A 5,604-nucleotide genomic window follows, 5' to 3' on the forward strand; every position below is an offset into this window, starting at 1 on the left:
AGGGGGGGGGGGGGGGGGATAAGTTGCTTCCCATTATTTACAGTCCTGGTTTCAGGGGCAACCTAATACTTGTGTTATTGCAGCACATCTGATATGAATCCCAGCGTATGGCTGAGATCCTCCAGCTCATAATGGATGGGCTGTGTGTGAACAGTTCAAGGTTATCTGGACCCTTACACCAAACAGTTCCCTCTGGCCAGCTGCTCAGCTGTGAAATGAGTCTTTGATACAAATGAAGAAGTGTCTCCCACATGTACTGTAAGGCACCACTAATTATCTCTGACACTTATTAGTCCAATCTAGTCATCACAACATTTGGGTTTTGGTGTTGCTTAGCAAAGGAAATGGATTCTTTTTTTTTTTGTTTTTTTCACACACACAAATACGTTTCCTCCCTGGGAGCGCTTAGTGAAACGCTACTAGAGTTCAATGTTCAGTTAAATTTGCCTGAAACTTCTCACCAGGGAAGGAGAAAAGTCTACGGAAAAGAGACTTTAACGTCTCCTGACTGTTAACTACTCCGTATTTCTGGGATTTTTCTGGGTCATAAATATCTTTTATGTAACTCTTTAAAGTAATTTGCTCTGTTTTTGGCTGATTCTTTTACACAACATTCTTTTTAACAGTTTTAATCTAAGCTCTTTTCAGCTGTATTGTCAAATTTTTAATTTTTTGTTTTTTTTTTACATTCCTTTTTGGTATATTTGCTTGACATTTTGCTGTTTCACTGTTTTCGCTATTGCAGCAGCCTTTAGCTAATTTAGCTAAACCTCAACTTATGTTTTGTAGTTGGTTTTCGCTGTAAGTCCGAACTCACATACTACACATAAGTACCGGTGTTACTCACCGACGCTAACACAGTGGTGACATCACTATATGACATCAGAAGAGTTTGAACTACGTTAGGGATCCATAATGAAGGACAGAAAAAATTCCAAAGTCCAATGTATGGCGTACAATTAGCAATGTAAACAAAGCCATCTTCTGCGTATAGGTTCGCGTGCCGACGTATTCGTAATTGTCCACTTCGCGTTAAGGCATATATTTTTAATGCTATACGTCGGAATGATGAAACAAGACTTTTCGAATTTTTGGAATTTTTGGATGGTGATGTAATTACAAATGCCTTAAGTTGAGGACATCGGAAACCGTTTTGCTGGGGTTTAACAAACTAACCTTAAGCTACTTGCTATGGTTGGCGTATTACAAGGTATTATAACGTCCTTTTTTTTGCAAAACCAGCTGTTGGAATAATTTTAATTGATTTTTATATACATTTTTATCAATGTTTACTGTACTGTGTATCAATAATCTTAGTGCCTATTGTGACTACCGTTAGCTAACATTGAGCTAAGTTTTGCTACTCGGTTATTTATTTGGTTTCAGTCAACATCTACCAAACCTTTGATTTTCTAGTGTTTTAAAAAAAATTGTTTGGTCCATAACATAATTGTAAATAACAAATGACAAAAAAAATAAGTTTAACCAAACGTGTCCAATCAAGTTTTACAAATATCAAATATTGCTACACATTTCTAAGCTCCAGTCTTGCGTAAATCAAATCGTAATCCTAGCCCTTTCTGATTGCAGACTGCAGAGTTTTTGGCTCGTCTTTGGTTTGAATTACACTGCAGTACCCGTCGTACAAGCCAAGTGTACTTTGTGTTGGTATCGCAGCGAGCAGGGCAGGGCTCCCTCTGGTCTCTCAACGTGCCACAGCTGCCAGCGTGTGGCGCTGCGAGGAGTCAGCGTGCTATGACTTCAGTGAGGTCTTTGAAAAGAGCAATTTGTAAGACAAATAAATGAGGCTGTTTGGTGTTGTGTTTGCACGATTTGGCTCGTCACAGCTGTAGCTACAGAAACCAAGTCTGTCATGTGGCTTTACTAATAGAGTGACAATTACAGCAGCACCATTAATGTCAGCCTCGCTGCTGCTTTCACTCTCTATTAATCAGCCACAACGGTAGTTTTTCTCACAGGATACTGCACTGGGCCAAACGCTGCCAAGAGTGTGTTTACTGTTCTACTTTTTTCCCTGCTTGGTCAATTTCAGCGACATTAGGACACGCCCGTTGTACCTGAACCTAAAAAAAAAAAAGCTGCACATCGGCCATGTTGACATAGAAACTTCACCTCTGTGTGTGAACACTGTGAAATGTTCAACTCTGGGTTTAAATATCATCTGCACACACTGTGAGTTTGGGATTGGTGTCTCAGCCCGCGGTGCTTCTGGCTGCTGCCTGGCTCAGTGGGTTGGGGAGGGGTCGGGTCGGGGGGGCTGGGGGGATGGTTGGAGGGAGGGTGTCAGAGCAAGAGACTGTTGACAAAGAACGTGATGTGAAGAACCTCGAGGTCAAGTTTTTTTTCCCCCCTCTCAATATGAAAGCGCTCACTTCCTGTGGAGGTATGCCACTCTTTAAGTGGGCCAGTTCTATTTGTGGTTGTGTAATGGTATGAAAGAACAACTGTGCAGCCCCTTACAAGGAGGTAGTGTGTACCCTCATTACCCCTGTTAATGCTCCTTTTGCACACTGCTGTTATGGGGCGAGAGGTTAACGCCGGCAAAGCTTTATTTATTGTTCCCCTAAAAATGCTTAACAGATTTAATGTATAAGGTTACACACATGTCGGCTCCTGCACTACACTAAAACGGCTCCTGTAATGATTTTTTTAATTTAATTTAATTTTTTTTTCCCTTATGAAAAAACACTGTTTGGACTGTCGAAAAAAACAAACCAACCACACAGTCTGTAATCTGTTGTCTCTGATCTCCAGACTCCGGTGTGGAGCTCTTTGACTTATATATATATAACAAGTATACAGGCCTACTGTACGAGTGTGTTCACCATTCATCCAATGAGAGAGTAGGTTTGTGCTGTTTATGCCTGTAGCCATTTCGGTTCCAAATTATCCGTAATCACCACGGAACTTCTGCCAGTGAGAAAATCACATCACCCAGGACAAGGAGCAGGAATTTGCCTCCTCCTTGTCACAATAGCTGATGACAGGAGCTCGGCAAACACTTAACCCGTACTGGTGCGCGCTGACGCACACGGTTTGATACAGGCTGGAATACTTATCAGACGGCACGGACCATTCATTTGAAGCTGTGATTATCAACTGGTGGCCCGCGGGTCAAATCTGGCCCACAAAACCGTCCATTCTGGCCTGTGACTGGATTTCAAAATAAACATCAGATAATAATGTGAAACAAAAATGCGATTTTTATTTTATTATAAAGAGTGTACGGCCCTCAAAGGTGTCCATAAAAAATGTGTCCCAAATATGGTTTGTGACCCCTGAGTTAAAGCTATAGGCTAAGACGTAAAACAACATTGCTGCGCATTTACAGTCAGAAAAAATGTTGAGTTTAATGTAGGTGGTCTTTGTGTTATGATAAACATTCTCCTCCACTTGACACTTATCTCCTGTCTGATAAACAGGCAACCGTCCTCAGAGAGTCCAGCCTCCGGAGCCGGGACCGTGGGTCAGCAAACGGTCTACGAAGCGGTCTGCGGTAAAACAGGTGGGTTTGACGCTGTGGTTTTTACACTTGCTGAGTACATAATCCCAGCGTGTACTTTTGCTGCTGCTGCTGTATTCTGCATAGCAGGGGATAATTGTGCCAGTGTCAGTGATTACAGTCAGGCATGGTGGACATTCCCCATGGAGGACCGATAAACACCACTGGGTATTTTTACCCAGCTGCTGCCGTGATCAGCGTTGTGTAAATCTACAGTGGTGTGTTTGTGTCTTCAGCCATCACAATCTCGAATTTCACTTAATTGGTCTGAAAACTTTTCTTCTTAACTAATTTGTCTTAATCGAACAGCAACAGGCTGAGCAATTCAACATTATTCCAGTGGGTGGCAGCAGAAATCACTAGCTGGGTAAAAATAAGGGGATGTTGAATAGATCTTCATGCATGGCTTTCTTCAATTCCTGCAAGTATTTCAGTGTTGTGTTCAACTAAACTGGACAGGGTTTAATATGAGTTAGTAAATTATGAGGAATTTGAATTATTAACTTTTTGCTGTAAGTCGGAACACACAAAATGTACTTAAGTACCTATGTCACTAACCTACGCTAACACAGTTCTTACATCACAATCTAGGACAGGAAGAGTCTGACTTGCGCTTGGCTATAAAGCTGTAATGAAGGGAAAGTTCCCAAAAAAAACAACAAAAACAAAAGAATGCGAATGTAACTCAGTCCAATGTGTGATGTACCAACGGTGAAGATGTGCCGTGCACCGTGGTACGACCTATTCGTGCGCTACGCTTGCGAAATCTGTTTTAAAGCTGTATGTCTGGATGATGCAACAAGACTTTCTGAGATGGAAAGGAAAGAAAGTGAACTACTACAGCACACAACCAAACGTGACCTCTGTTTTTAACCAATCACCACCTGCCACCAGCCTTGCTCAGAGCACCTCAGTGGTAACTTGGCAGCTGGTGGACTCCAGACCCAAGTCCACCTCCTTAACCACTAAGCCACCACTGCCCCGACATGGTGACGTAACCATGGAACGCTGTAGGTCGAGGACGTTGTAAACCGAGGACCTTCTGTATATACTTTTTTGAATGTTTTTTTTTTGTGTGTGTTGCAGTGTGGGAGTTTTCTAATGTAAAATGTACTGTAGCTCAAAAACAAAAAAAAAGGGAAACACTGGTCGAACGTGTGTTGGCTGCTTCCAAACAAATCTGAAGAGATTCAGTTTGGACTCTGTGAAGGCCACTCAGCTTCTAAAATTGTCCACTCATTTCCTTTCTTGGCACCAGCATTTGTAGCGTATTTGGATACATGCGACCCAGATGACAGAGCAGTATACGACAACACTCATTAGCCTCTGTGTTTTCATTCATCTCCAACACTGCCACTGTGCCATTGTTTTATGGTTCTAATTTAGCTGCGACGCATGTTGGGAATAAGACAAAGTCATTAATGAATTGATATGTTCATAGCGTCTGCCTGGAAATCATCACTGAAGTCTGTCGTAAACTAAATCTGTACACAGTTCTTACTAAACTGCTATTTTCATTCCACGTAGTAAATGCAGTTACAAATCAATTTCCCCCACTGTGGGACAAACAAAGAAAGTATTGAAATTGAATGTAATTTGCCTCAAGGGGCGTCCCCCACTTTGGGAACCGCTGGTACTAATAGTGCCTACCAATTAACTACTGCAATGTGGTATCACTTTGATCCCTAAGGGGCCTGACGACGTTGGGATGTCAGGAAAAAAGGAAAAGATATTTGAAGCACGGAGAGGAAAAGAAAATGAGGAAAAAATGACTTGTCATTAACTTTTTGATAGAGTAGAAGTTTCCCCCAAGTAGTTTTTAACTTTCAACGATAGCAGGTTCCTTTGATCAAAAACAATCAAGAGATCAAAAGTGGGTCGTGGGAAAAACACAAGAAACGCCGATGGTGCTTTGCCTGTAGGACACATTCCTCTTCTTCTTCCTCTTCTTCCTCTTCTTCTTCCTCTTCTTCTTCCTCTTCTTCTTCCTCTTCTTCTTCCTCTTCTTCTTCCTCTTCTTCTTCCTCTTCTTCTTCCTCTTCTTCTTCCTCTTCTTCTTCCTCTTCTTCTTCTTCTTCTTC

General features: G+C 41.8%; 1 long non-coding RNA gene across 1 annotated transcript in view; it reads left to right on the plus strand.

Annotated features, from left to right (window-relative positions):
* The window catches only part of LOC107989244 (uncharacterized), a 12,954-nt gene that overhangs the window by 2,148 nt on the left and 5,202 nt on the right, over positions 1–5,604 (plus strand). Inside the window, exon 2 of the long non-coding RNA XR_001760761.2 lies at positions 3,444–3,526. This is a non-coding gene — a long non-coding RNA (uncharacterized LOC107989244). The remainder of the gene's footprint in view (positions 1–3,443; positions 3,527–5,604) is intronic.

The sequence above is a fragment of the Cynoglossus semilaevis genome, chromosome 1 (assembly GCF_000523025.1).
Source record: "Cynoglossus semilaevis isolate Cse_v1.0 chromosome 1, Cse_v1.0, whole genome shotgun sequence".
NCBI classification, from domain to species: Eukaryota; Metazoa; Chordata; class Actinopteri; order Pleuronectiformes; family Cynoglossidae; genus Cynoglossus; species Cynoglossus semilaevis.